The 13212-nt window shown below is 29.1% G+C and overlaps 2 protein-coding genes across 2 annotated transcripts in view; one reads left to right on the top strand and one right to left on the bottom strand.

The window, feature by feature from the left end:
- Positions 1-13212, bottom strand: part of LOC110283103 (protein trachealess) — a 211654-nt gene that overhangs the window by 179436 nt on the left and 19006 nt on the right. The window lies entirely within an intron of this gene.
- The window catches only part of LOC107444543 (uncharacterized), a 165727-nt gene continuing 161224 nt past the window's right edge, over positions 8710-13212 (top strand). Inside the window, exon 1 of the transcript XR_011637061.1 lies at positions 8710-8727. The gene's annotated coding sequence lies outside the window, so the exon portion shown is untranslated. The remainder of the gene's footprint in view (positions 8728-13212) is intronic.

Raw genomic sequence — 13212 nt, 5'->3', positions numbered from 1 at the left:
TTTCTAACTTAACATTTATACAAACACAAAGCCAGAACTAAAGCAAACTAATTAACGGTGTTGTATTTAATTAGCATTCAAACTTAATTAACATTCAAACTTAGGTAGAGAAACTTAGTTCAACTTTAACACGTCATCTTGCATATAAACGATCAGTTGACTTTGAGGTTATAGGTCACGTGTCTGTGCATCAGTTATCGTCTTCTTCTCGAGTTGCAAATACCCAATTGAAGACAAATTCTACTTTAATACAATTTTAAAAAAAGAATCGACCGTTCTTATTTTGAGTTAAGGACAAATTTTACAGCAGCATTACCTATATAATAATAAGATTTTATTATTACATTGGTAAAGATAAATTTGTGCATTTATATTTCTCTGAAAGGGATTGACTGTTCCTATGTTAATTCTACAATCACATTTCTCAAAAGAGAATCCACTGTTTCTATATGAAGGTAAAAATAAATTCAACACTCATACTATTTTAAGAGTAGTTCATTCAAGTTACGGTAAGGATAAATTCCACATTCGTATTTCTTTAAGGAGAGTTGACAGATCCTATATTGAGGTAAATTAAAATTTTACATTCATATATTTAAATTCTACATTCATATCTATTGTTCCTATGTCAAGGTAAAGACAAATTCTACGTACATATTTTTTCAGAAGAGTTGATTGTTCCTATATTAGGGTAAAAACAAATTCAGCATTCATTATCACTTTGAAGAATCACTATTAAGAATTTAAACAGCTTTAATCCAGTTCAAGTTTAAACGGCCAAATACTTGTCTTAGAAACACCTGAATTCGATTTTAATTTTTTTTTCTTTTTGAATCTTAAACTTTTCTAAAATTTACAAATTTGTTTTATAAATAAAAATTTAGAAAAAGTGCTCGTAAAATTTATAACCACCAAAATTGTATTAAAATGAGAATGAAAAAATACTTTTAAACAACAGCGTAGTTTATTTAAAAAAAAGGAAAAGAAAAAAATATGTTTATTTATAAAATCATTTAAAGTTTTGGAAAAAATTTCGGAAAATATTACTTTTGTAAAACAATTTTTTAGTTGATGTACAAAAATAGCATCAATATACAAAAAAAAATGCAAAGATATTATTCAAAGAGAGAGGTACTTTATGTAATGCTTTACTTTATAGGCACTGTAGCATTATAGGCACTTATTACTTTAGTATTATAGGTACTTTATATAGACTTATGTACATTTGGATTAAAAAAAACTGAAGCAAAATACGAATGGTATATAAAATATTGTTTGTATATAAATATGGATACAATATTGTAATTAATATCCATATTGGACTAAAAATAAGTGGTATTTTAAAGTTTAAACTAACATTATTTACATCCTTTTATTCCACGAAACGGTTAACAAAAATTTAAGATAATCATTCTCATACCATTACCAAAGGGAAGTAACTGTGACATTTTCCATTTGAAAGATTAAAGTTCATTTTCAACGAAAATAAAGTGTCTGATCACACAAATAAAGAACACCAATTTGTAATGTGAGTTTGGTATTGCTTGCGTTTAGAATTGATTAGGAGTTTTAACATTAAATAAAGCATTCGGATAAATCAAAAAGATAAACCGAGTTTTTTCGTGCAAAAACGCTTCTTATAAATGAACAATTATGTTATCTCTGACGCTTGTGAAGATTTATAAAATCATTTCAGTTTTTTTCGTTTGCTTTCGCGAATGCAGAAAGAGAAATCAGTAGTTCATTTGTTGTTATTGTGTATTATATACGTTTCCAGTTTTGTTTCTATCAAAGTTGATGGTGAAATCGTGATGTATTTTGCACTCCTGCTAGCGAAGTGTTTGTGGTGAGATGATGATGATATAATCATTTTTCATCATTATTTTGGCGAGTTTTGGCGTAAAAAATAGAATGCGAAGAACGTGACACACAAATTTATGAAAATATGAATGGTTCATCTTTCATTTTTATTTCTTTTATCATATTAATTACAATGTTCAACGAATTTTTTTTCTTTTTTTCTTAAACCAAAAACGAAATAAGTTGTTCTGATTTGATCTCTGGTCGTTGAAAACTTGAAGAAAAAAAAAATGTCTATTTTAGCTTATCTTTTGCAAATATCAATTCTATATTTATTGATGCATCTCTGACTCATAAATGTTGATGTATATATACGGGGGGAAAGCAATAGCAAGGAGGAAAAAAATTAAACATTCTCTCTTAGCCAACATAATATAAAAGAAAATAAAAGAAAATTAAGAAGCACGCAGGGTCAAAAAAAGAACATTAGGTTAATTTGTACTTAAAAGACCGAAGATATAGTTGAGTCTACGTGTAAGCTAAAATTGTAGCATTTTCCAAAATTTACAGGATATAATCAGAGTAATGTATAATTAAAAGTAATTATGCGATATATAATTCTAGTATTGTATAGCTTAATTTTTAATATTCTGCAAATAATTGCAGCAATGTATAGTTAATTGTAATAATTGAATGAATAATTAAATATAATTATTCGATATATAATTGCAATAAAGAATAATTATATACAGTAATGTGTAATTACAGTAACGTAGTATTTAATAAAACTATTAAATGAATAATTAAATGTAATTATTTATTGCATGAATAAATGTAATTATTGACTGTATAACTACAGTAATATATAGTTAAAGGATATTTAAACCTATTAGTTATATCGACTTAATTTTAATGATATTGGACTCAGCATAAGAAAGTACTTAAGAAACAACGCCGTACATGTTTAGACGGCAATTTTAAACACGTAAAAATACTTAAGTCAGTACGAGGAGATCAAATAAGTACAAAATTGAATTTTTTATGCATAAAACATTAATAATATCTAAAATCTTAGTCGTTCCGACTTAAGATTGTTTTTATTCAATTCAGGATAATAAAATAAATTCGAAACAAATAATTCATTTGTCTAGAGGAGAACGTTTTAGTTTTTTCCTCCAGATAAGGGCCATTTTGAACTGAAATCTATCAAAACGTAAACTAATAAGCACACGTTATTATTACATAACTTATTTTTATTTATTTTCATCACAGACTAGCCGAAATACTTCAACTCAGGGTATTAATGGTCATCCTTTTCTTTAGATAACAATACAAAGGATGGGTAACTACAAAGAGTAAAAATCTCACAATTTGTGGAGAAAAAAATGTGCGATTTGGTAGAACTTTTTCACGATTTTTCCTGAAATCAGCACTTAAAAACTTAAAAAAATCAACTATCTATTTCTAATCACTTTTTTTGTAACAGGCCAGTGTCATTTAGGATACAATTTAAGATATTTTATATTTTGTTTATATTTGTTTGACTTTGAAAAGTCGAATCCAACCCAGAAGGCAAGGGAACTCCTGGATCAAGAATTGGGACAAACTGTGAAGGAATCTTTACTGGAACTAACCCACTTTTGCGTAACATGGAGTGGGAAACCTCGAAAATCTCCCATAGTTAGCCTGACGACAAAGGAATTCTAACCCATGTTCCCTCCACAACTGAGGATATTTTACGTCAACACTGTAGTCTGTGCGAGCCGAGAGCAGAATTTATATCGACTAGCCATTGATGGGATTCGAACCCACGTCACCTCATTTAAAGACGAACACTTTATTCTCCCAACCACCGCGGCTCATTTAAGTTACTTAAAGTTTTCGTGGGGCAAAGTTAACATCCTACAAATGAATTGAACTTCTTCAATTAACGCTTGCAAGTTATAACTATAATACGTCTATGTACCTCATTTTAAATATTTAATACAAATGATAAATAAGGAATTGTTTTCCATTTCCTATTGAAATGTCATTGATTATAAATTAGGGTAGGCCAATCCCCTAAAATGTTCTTATCATAATTGTGGCTTGTCTTTAATCGGGGACTTATCTGATTAATGCAAGTTATCTAATCCCGTGCAAATTGCAATTTAATTCTTAATTCTTCAATGGCAGAAACGGTAATTTTGGCATAAGAATGATTGTTTTCAATTGAGATTTCGACAGGGCAATTTAGTACTTATCTAGAATGTTATAAACTATATAATAGCTCTTTTATTAGCATAATTTAAATTGCCTTCCAGACGATAAAAATATTGATATAAGGATTATTGTACATTTTTCTTGTTTAGTATAATAATACTGCAGACTATAATTTGCAAAGGGATTTTTTTTTATTATAAGCCGGGTCAAAAAAAGCTTTTATAATTTTACTGATTAATAACTATATTTGAGATATTAGATTGGCCGGAAAATAATGTCGTTTCAGCGCATTTTGATATTTGTTTATAATTATCAGCTAATTGGTTACTTTAAACGTATGCCAAAGATATTTTGAAGATTGACTTGTTTACTCGAAAATAATTAAATCTTAAATTTTTTTTGGAAATATATACTGCTCTGTTAAATTGACAGAAAAAACTGTTAACTGGTGTGCCAGTATAAAACCGTTTATTTCACAGAAAAATACCGTTATTTAAAAGCACAGAAACCTGTTTTTTAATCAGATGTAACTTTAATAAGCACACTCCATTATTTTAAGAAACAAACTCTGTTATTTTAGCAAAAGTTTTATTATTAACTCAGTTATTGTGGTAGGTGCAATTCGGGAGAAGCACTTTTACGACCTGGGATTTGAACCCGGGTCACCTTTTTGGAAGGCTCGTGCTCTTTTCTCTGAACCCAGGCAGCTCTAGTGTTTCACTATGAAGAAAAAACTTGAAATATCATTATCTTTAAAAGTCTTACTTATTGAAATCATATTTAAGTTTTAAAACGTTTAAAACTACAGTAGTCCAAACTTATATAAAAAAAAAATCGGGCAATTTAGCTTACTGAAAAATTATGTCTAAAGACAAATAATAATCAGGAAGCTTATCAATTCGACAATGAAATTGAATTGCAATTTTATTTCCAACTATGTTCGAAGCCATAAAATAGATGTCGAAAAGTAAGAGGAAGTATAAAATGTAATCCTAAAGTGATTTGAAAAAAGGTAAAATTATCTTACGGTAAGCAAAACTGCAAGGCAAAAATCAGGAGTTGCATACATAGTTTTAATCCGTTTATGATTGGGGTGAAAAACTCTTTCCTGAAAAACAGCTTTAAACCGTCAAATAAACCCGTAAAAAAACGAGAAATTTTTGCAAGCGAGTTACGATAAGAAACAGAAAAAAATCTGTATTTAACAGTTTTTTCCTATAAATTTTTTTTTTCCTGTAGAGTTAACAGTTATTTTTTGCAGTGTAGTAAAATGGACAGCCAAATACCTGATAATTATCTGTCATTGTATGATTTTTTTAATTTCTCAAGAGTAATAGTTGCTATCAAAAATACTTGTGAAGTTTTTTGAAGTGCCCTATTCTTTCGTAATTGCCAAAAAAGGTTTTCTAAATTCAAAGATGGTAATTTTGATCCCTCAGATTAGCGACAATCAGGAAAATCAAATAACGGAAGAGAAAAAAAAACAATTAATCACGTTGGGAGGTATTCCGTCACCCGCCATTTTCACCTGCTATTGCGCCATTGAATTTTCTTTTATTTCAATTGCTGCAAGATGCCCTAAGAGGCTAAGAGTATAAAAAATTTAGATGATGTAAAAAATGCCTTCTCCAGGTATAATTTACAACGTTCTCAACCCTGAAGACAATGGAACTCCTAGATTACGCAATATGATAAACTCATCTTGAGATTTTTAAATTTGAGATTTTTAAAAGAAATATATAAGCATTAGTTTCTGATCTATTTAATGCAATAAAGTTTTGCAACAATTTTAAAAATTCATTTATGGATTTCAAACCTGGGTTAGATTTTCTTTTGTTTGTTTAAATAATTTTTTTGAATCTTCGTTTAATTTTTTATTAATTTTTTAGAAACAAATCTTAAAAATTTTAAGCAATATAATTTTTTTATTTATTTGAAATTAAAAATATGAAAGGTAATATTTCTATTAAAAAACTGAAAATTTATTCATTACTAAAAGGTTTGAAGAGCATCTAATCACATCATTGGAAACAATTTGGTGTGACCATAATGTGCTGTTATTTTTGACCATATTACCGTGCAATTTTCTTTAAAACTCGATAGCACAATATTCCACTATTGGTAATTCTGAACCGTGTTGGACCTTAATAGTGTTTAAACTTGTTGCAAACTTAATATGGTGCGAAGTTACACCATATCATGGTACTTCTTAATCCTGATTACGATATTGTGGTTCAACTTAAATGGAAACATGGTGCAACTTCACGACTTACTAAGAATGCAGCAAATTTGTTCCTTATTGTAGTTCAATGCATCAATATTATGGTTCAACGTTGAACAATTTTTCTTAATGTCAGCATTATTATTCAATTTGAGCTGAAACATTGGCTTAATTTAATATCTTATAAAAGTTGCTGCAAATTTGAAAGATATAATATTTCAAAGCATTGATGTCACGGATCAATATTTAATGAACATTTTGAGAAGTTAATGGAATAGTGAAGAAAATTGCTGCAAATTTGAAAATATTATAGTTCTAAGCATCAATATTAAAGATCAATCCTGAACAATTTCAAACTCAAATAATATTATAGTTCAAAGTTAAAGATCAATATTGAACATATTTTTTTAAGAAGTTAGAATTATAAGAAATATTAAAAATCCTCTTAAAATTAAATTAGTTAAAATTAAATTAGTTAAAAATAAAATTCACTTGTCCTAAATATTAAAATACACCATTTTTGATTTTAACTAAACCTTTACAAAGCAAATAACACTTTTCAACCTCTGAAATTATTAAGGTTTAATTTTTTCCAAAACTAATAATAACGAAATTATCTCATAAAAAAATCAAACACTAAACAATTTGCATAACAAAATTATTATCTAATTCCAACAATAATAAAATCTATTTTGAATTAATATAGAAAAACTATAAAACTACTGGGAAAATTTTGAATGATTTCACGGTTAAAGTGAGATTGATGAAATGAATTTCCTTTTCATGCATAACAGTCAAGAAAAAATTGTTTAAATAAACAATTAGTGTCAGCACATCAACAAATGGTTGAAAAAAGGGAAGAACATGCAAATTTCAGGTTCGTTTCTCAACAGATTTTGAACGATAATCAGGTTTACTACTAACACGCTTGATTTGAAGTTGCATACTTATGAACAGGTTTATTTTGTTTACCAAATTGTTTTTCTTGTTTACATGCATTGATTACATCGCTCAATTTTCTTTTCAACAGATGAAATTTATTATGATTCTATTATTTCCATTACAAAAAAATAAGGTGCTTTTGAGGTTGTTTTGAGATTGACAGGTGTAAAAAAATGCATTGGAGGTAAAAAAATAAGGATATGCTTTGCCCCCAAAAAATAACCTCATCAAAAAATTTCTATTTAAACCTCATTTAAACCTTATAAAATCAACCTCATGTATATCTCAGTGGTACTTTTAGTTGAAATCGGGTGAAATTATTCACACCTCAAATGTACTTATTTACTTGAAGTGAAGAAAAATAACCTGTGCACCTCAAAATCAACCTCTCTAAGATGGTTACTCTAAAGTAGATATTTAGTAGATCTGAACCTCAAAATACAACAATTTCATACATCTTGATTATAAACCTTGGGAGGTTGATTTCTTAAGGTTGTTTTTGAAGTCAACTTCTAATAAAATCGTTATAAGTGCAAATTATTATTTTTTAAACTGTTAATGAATTACTTTTTCAAACTGTTCAAAAGTACTCATTATTATTATTTTTTTGAAAATGTATTAAACCAAGTTATTATTTAAGTGGTTATAAGTGCAAATTCGAATGCATCCCAAACTAAATTGCAAATAATTAGACCTTCTCATTATGCATTATATCTTCTTATAACAACTTTTGAACGTGGTTGTTAATGAAAAATAATTTTTCATGCTTTTCATGATTGCACATTATTCTTATAATGGTTCTGTGTGCTAATTATTATTGTTTTAAATTAAATATGAGGGAAATTTACTTTTAAAGTTGTTATAAGTACCAAGTATTATTTTTTTTCCAAATTGTTTATAAATCAATTTTTTTCAAACTGTTCAAAAGTGCACATTTATTATTATTATTTAAAAAAATTTTTGGAAGCATGTTATTATTTTTTAAGTGGTTATGAGTACAAATTTGAATACGTCCCAAACTAAATTACAAATAATGACCATTTTTTATTTACATTATATCTTCATGTAACAGCCTTTGGATCTAGTTTTAAATGAAAAATAATCTTTCAAGGTTTTCATGATTTCACATTATTCTTAACGTAGTAACAAGTGTAAATTATTATTTTCTCAAACTAGTTACGATTTCAATTTATTTTTGAAGTTATTATAAGTGCAAATTATTTTTTTCAAAATGATAATGAATTAATTTTTTTTCAAACTGTTCAAAGGTGCACATTATTATTATTATTGCGAAAAAAATTAAAACAGCGTGTTGCTATTTTTTCAAGTGGTTATGAGTGCAAATTTGAATACATTTCAAACCAAATTATAAGTAATTACCCCTTTTTTATATGCATTATATCTTCTTGTAACAGTCCTTTAACTCGACAAACCTTCGGAATAAATATGAAAATAAAATAAAGATTCCTTTTCCGTTTCAGAACCAAACAAATCGCACTCGAAGAAGAGCTGTACGTGTTTTGAATTCTGAAAAAAAACCCAGCAAGTATTAACCCAGACTGGTAAGACCCACAAATCCAGCATCGATCACACCTAGAACGTATTATTATGTCTTTACGGGCGCACTGCTTACTGTTAGCTTTTTTGAGACATGGGTTCCGCCCTGTTGCGATGCATCGGGCATTTAAGGGGGTGCCCTCCCCCTCAGGGGGGGAATACTAATCTCCATCACGTGTATGAATACAAAAAGGTGTGGAAGAAGTGTTATTTTTAAGTGTGGCTTCAAATTGTTATGTGCTATGTTGTATGTTTCTTTTTTCATTGCTGTGATTGAGGGGTTTGATTTGATACATTGGAGAAGGTGGGGTTTCGGACGACCGTAAAGAAATTTCAGAACAAATAGCGCTGCTTCCTTGGGTTAGGGGATACAACTTGATTTCGTTTTTGGAAATCTCGTAGAAGTTGTTTCAAACGATGCGCTGAATTCTACGCTGAGAAAAGAAAAAAAGTACAGTCAAAACTACCGGAACATGATAAAATTTACCGAGTTTGTGCCAATACTGGGAACCGAAGCGCTTTGTATGATTTTGGAAAGAATAAGAATGAAATCTATTATTAATAATGTGTTGTAAAATTTGGTAAATGTGGGGAAATTTAGCAATTTTATTGTTACCTTAGAGCATAGCATGAAAACTATTATTCAGTTAAATTTGGTTTTAAGATTTGATTTGTATTTTGTACTAAATGTGGGGTGATACGAACTATAGTTTTTCAAACTAGATTTTTTGATACACCGTTGCCATTTTAACGGAAAAATAAGCAAAAGTATGGTTTCAATACCGTATATTTTGGTTTTATTAATCAGAATTGTGGCTTTTCATTACCTTAGAGTACTGTAATTTTACCAAAATATTACCGAAGTTCTTTGTATGACTTTGGAAAGAATAAGAATAAAATCTGGTTTTTATAATACGTGATAAAATTTTGTAAATGTGGTGAAATTTTATAATTTTATAATGTTACCTTAGAGCATAGAATGAAAACTATTTATTCAGTTAAATTTGGTGTTAAGATTTGATTTGTATTTTTTACTAAATGTTTGGTAATACAAACTATAATTTTTCAAACTAAAATTTTCGATACACCGATGCCATTTGAACGGAAAAATATGCAAAAGTATGGTTTTAATACCATGTATTTTTGTTTTATTAATTAGAATTGTAGTATTTCATAACCTTACAATACGATAATTTTACCGTAATTTTTTTTATTCGTGTAAAAAATTGCAACTTTTGAAGCGTTTCTTGACTTCAAAATTAGTGAATTAACAATTTTTTTTTTTAAATCATGACCGCTAAGTAAAAATATAGTAGATTGTGAAAAAAAAATTAAATCATAGTATTTTGTAAGAAATAATTTAAGTTGAAAATTTTAATAAATGACTGACTGTTGCAGGAAAAAAAAACATTAAATGAAAATTAAATACTGGAATAAAAAGTTTTACATGAAATCTTAAAAACAGAATGAGTAAAAACTATTAACTGTTATGTAACTATAATAGCATCTACTAAAAGAAATATTGTTCTTAACTATTATATTCATATTATATCCCCACTAGTAAGATTATCATGAAGATTATTGCGACTATCGTTGTACGCAGTGATCATTTGATAGATTATTGCTCCCATAAGAATTATATTGAATATAATTGCGATTGTCATTGGATATTATCATTAATATCAATGATGCATATTGAAGAATTATTTTCAGAACATAGTTTGGTAGGTCCAAAAACCTGTGTATCACATTTTAAAGATTTGAAAGAGAGAAAGTGGCTGTGAATATTGGCTCATTTGAAAAATATAAGTAATTATAAAATTATAAATAATATACGACTTGTAAAGATAATTGTTAAGATTGACAAATGAATATTTTTGCTGTTACTTAAAACAAAACAGGGAAAGTTCAGAAATGAGATTAACAAAGTCTTGATGTATAAAATTTTGTACACCTGTTGTTGTGATAATATCATTAAATTAAAGCATAGATCATTCAGAAATGAAAGGCTTATTTGGAAAACATGCTAATTTGTATTTTAGTGACATGAGGAAATTAGCTTTATTAATATTTATGAACATGTTGTTTATAATGTTAATGTCATGGGGTTTCAAACTCTTATGTAACAATGTCATATTGGATTATTATTATATAGGTGTATTATGAAGAAAATCCTGTTTTTATATGTTTTAGTGAATTAAAAAGAATTAGCTTTAAAAAGACACAAAAAAATCCAGAGGCTCTTTGCAAATTAATCTTTGTCGCCTTTTTTTGCAAAATCACTGACTATATTGAATTGGTCAGTTAAAAATTATTAACCTCTTAAACCTGGAAATTCAAATATTTTCAAAATATTATTAAACATGTTCCTCCATTTAAGCCTTTGAATATTACTTACTTGCGTACTTTGAATGTTGTACTATGTCTAGTACTACTATATTTTAAAATACTTAATTCGAGTGTTTTTAAAATATTACTTAACACGTCCGCCCTTTAAAGTATTGAATATTACACACCTGCGTATTTTGGATGTTGTTATAAGCCCAGTAATATATTTTATTTTATAACCAACGTTGAACAGCCGATCCAATTTCAGGTTCATGACTACTAATGTTTAACTCCATCGCTTTGTAATTTTAAACCCAATCCAGAAGACAAGGGAACTCCTGGATAAAGTATTGGCAGAAAATTACCTTTTTGATGGAACTAACCCATTATCTGTTTTTCACTGAGGATATTTTTACTTCAGCCCTGTGGTCGGTGCGAGCCAGATGCGGAATTCGTACCGAGCAGCCATCGCTGGGATACGAACCCGGCTCACCTCAATGGAAAGGGAAGGCCTTTCCCCTGAGCCACCACGGGTCCTAGCAATACGTTTCAAAAAAATTTATAAGTTCGAGGTTTTTTTAAAAAAAATCTTTGTTCATCTGTTAAATTCTTTGTATATTACTCGCCTGCGTTGTGCTGAATCTAGTAATACTATATTTCAGAACATCTAAAAAATTTAGTGTTTAAAATTTTTACTTAACATGTTCATTTATTAAAATCTTTGAATATTACACACCTGCGTATTTTGAATGTTGCTTTAATTCTATATTTCAAATGTTTTAAAAATTCGAGTGTTTCTGAAAATACTACTTAACAAGTTCATCCTTTGGATATTACACTCCAGTGAGTTTTGAATGTTCAATAAAAAATTTATTAAACAATTCAATGTTTTTCAAACTAAGTCCGAAGCGGCAGTGTTCAAAAAATTACTACCCGAGTCTGTTACTTTAATTCCAAATTATGAATCCACCCTCTAAATTGGAATAACACACCACTAATTCAACGATTCCAGAGATGGAATAAATACCTGCCAAAGACCTATGATTACTTAGCAATTTTAATTTGAAAGAAAAGAGAGGAAATAATAAAAGGATATAGAAGGAACTCATATTCGCCAAAGTCGTAAAATGGGGAGTTGGTTGGGGATTCGTAGGCGTTTTGATGCTAGAATTCGACATTATAAAAGTAATTGTAGGGTTCATGATTGCTGCGAAATGTAAAAAAGATTGTCGACATATTTCTCTCTGAATGTATCATTTCATTTGAGAGATTGAATAGACTGAGTGAATTGCTAAGTGGACATGAGACCCACCTTATGTTAGATAGTGATTATCACCGAAAAGGAGAAATAGATGGAAATGAGGAAGAGTTTAAAATAAATTGAATATGTCTGCTATTAAATGATTATACATGAGTTCTGCAGGGTGTTTTTTTATGTTCTGTCCTTTGCGTAAGTGTTTTGTTAAGCTGCTTTTATTGTTTTGATGAAATTGAAAACTTTTCTATGAAAGTTAGGCGATATTGAAACTGTATAGAAACCCATACCGGGAAATTAACAACTTATCACAAATTTGGTGGCTCAGAGGAGTTTATCGCAAATCTGGTGGCTCAGAGGATAAAGCGCTCACCTACCAATGAGGTGAAGTGGGTTCGAATCCCAGCGATGGCTGGTCGATACGAATTCTTCACCCGGCTCATTCCAAACAAGACAAAAGAACTCCTTGATCAAGTACTGGGAGAAAGTAGCCTCCGTGGAGGACTTTTTGATGGAACTAACCTGCATTTGCATTACATGAAGAGGGAAAATCACGATAACTTCCTACGGTTAACCTGAAGGCAAGGGGATTCTAAACCATGATCTGTCTGAGGATATTTTATGTCAGCACTCTGATCAATACAAGTTGGATGCTGAATTCGTATCAATCAGCCATCACTGGGATTCGAACCCGGTTCACCTCGTAGGAAGGCAAACGCTCTATCACCTGAGCCATCATGGGTCATCTATGGGCATGTATCTAAAACATATCTACAGAGAGAGCATTAACTAATACGATAATCTTCTGATTAAAGTTGGCAGTCATCAATAAAGCGACAATAAAAAACAACAATAAAATTAATAACAACAATAAAAAACATCCAACTGTAAGGGGAAAAAAACACAA

The sequence above is a fragment of the Parasteatoda tepidariorum genome, chromosome 6, assembly GCF_043381705.1.
Source record: "Parasteatoda tepidariorum isolate YZ-2023 chromosome 6, CAS_Ptep_4.0, whole genome shotgun sequence".
Classification (NCBI taxonomy): Eukaryota; Metazoa; Arthropoda; class Arachnida; order Araneae; family Theridiidae; genus Parasteatoda; species Parasteatoda tepidariorum.
This window is presented reverse-complemented; position numbering and strand designations above follow the sequence as displayed.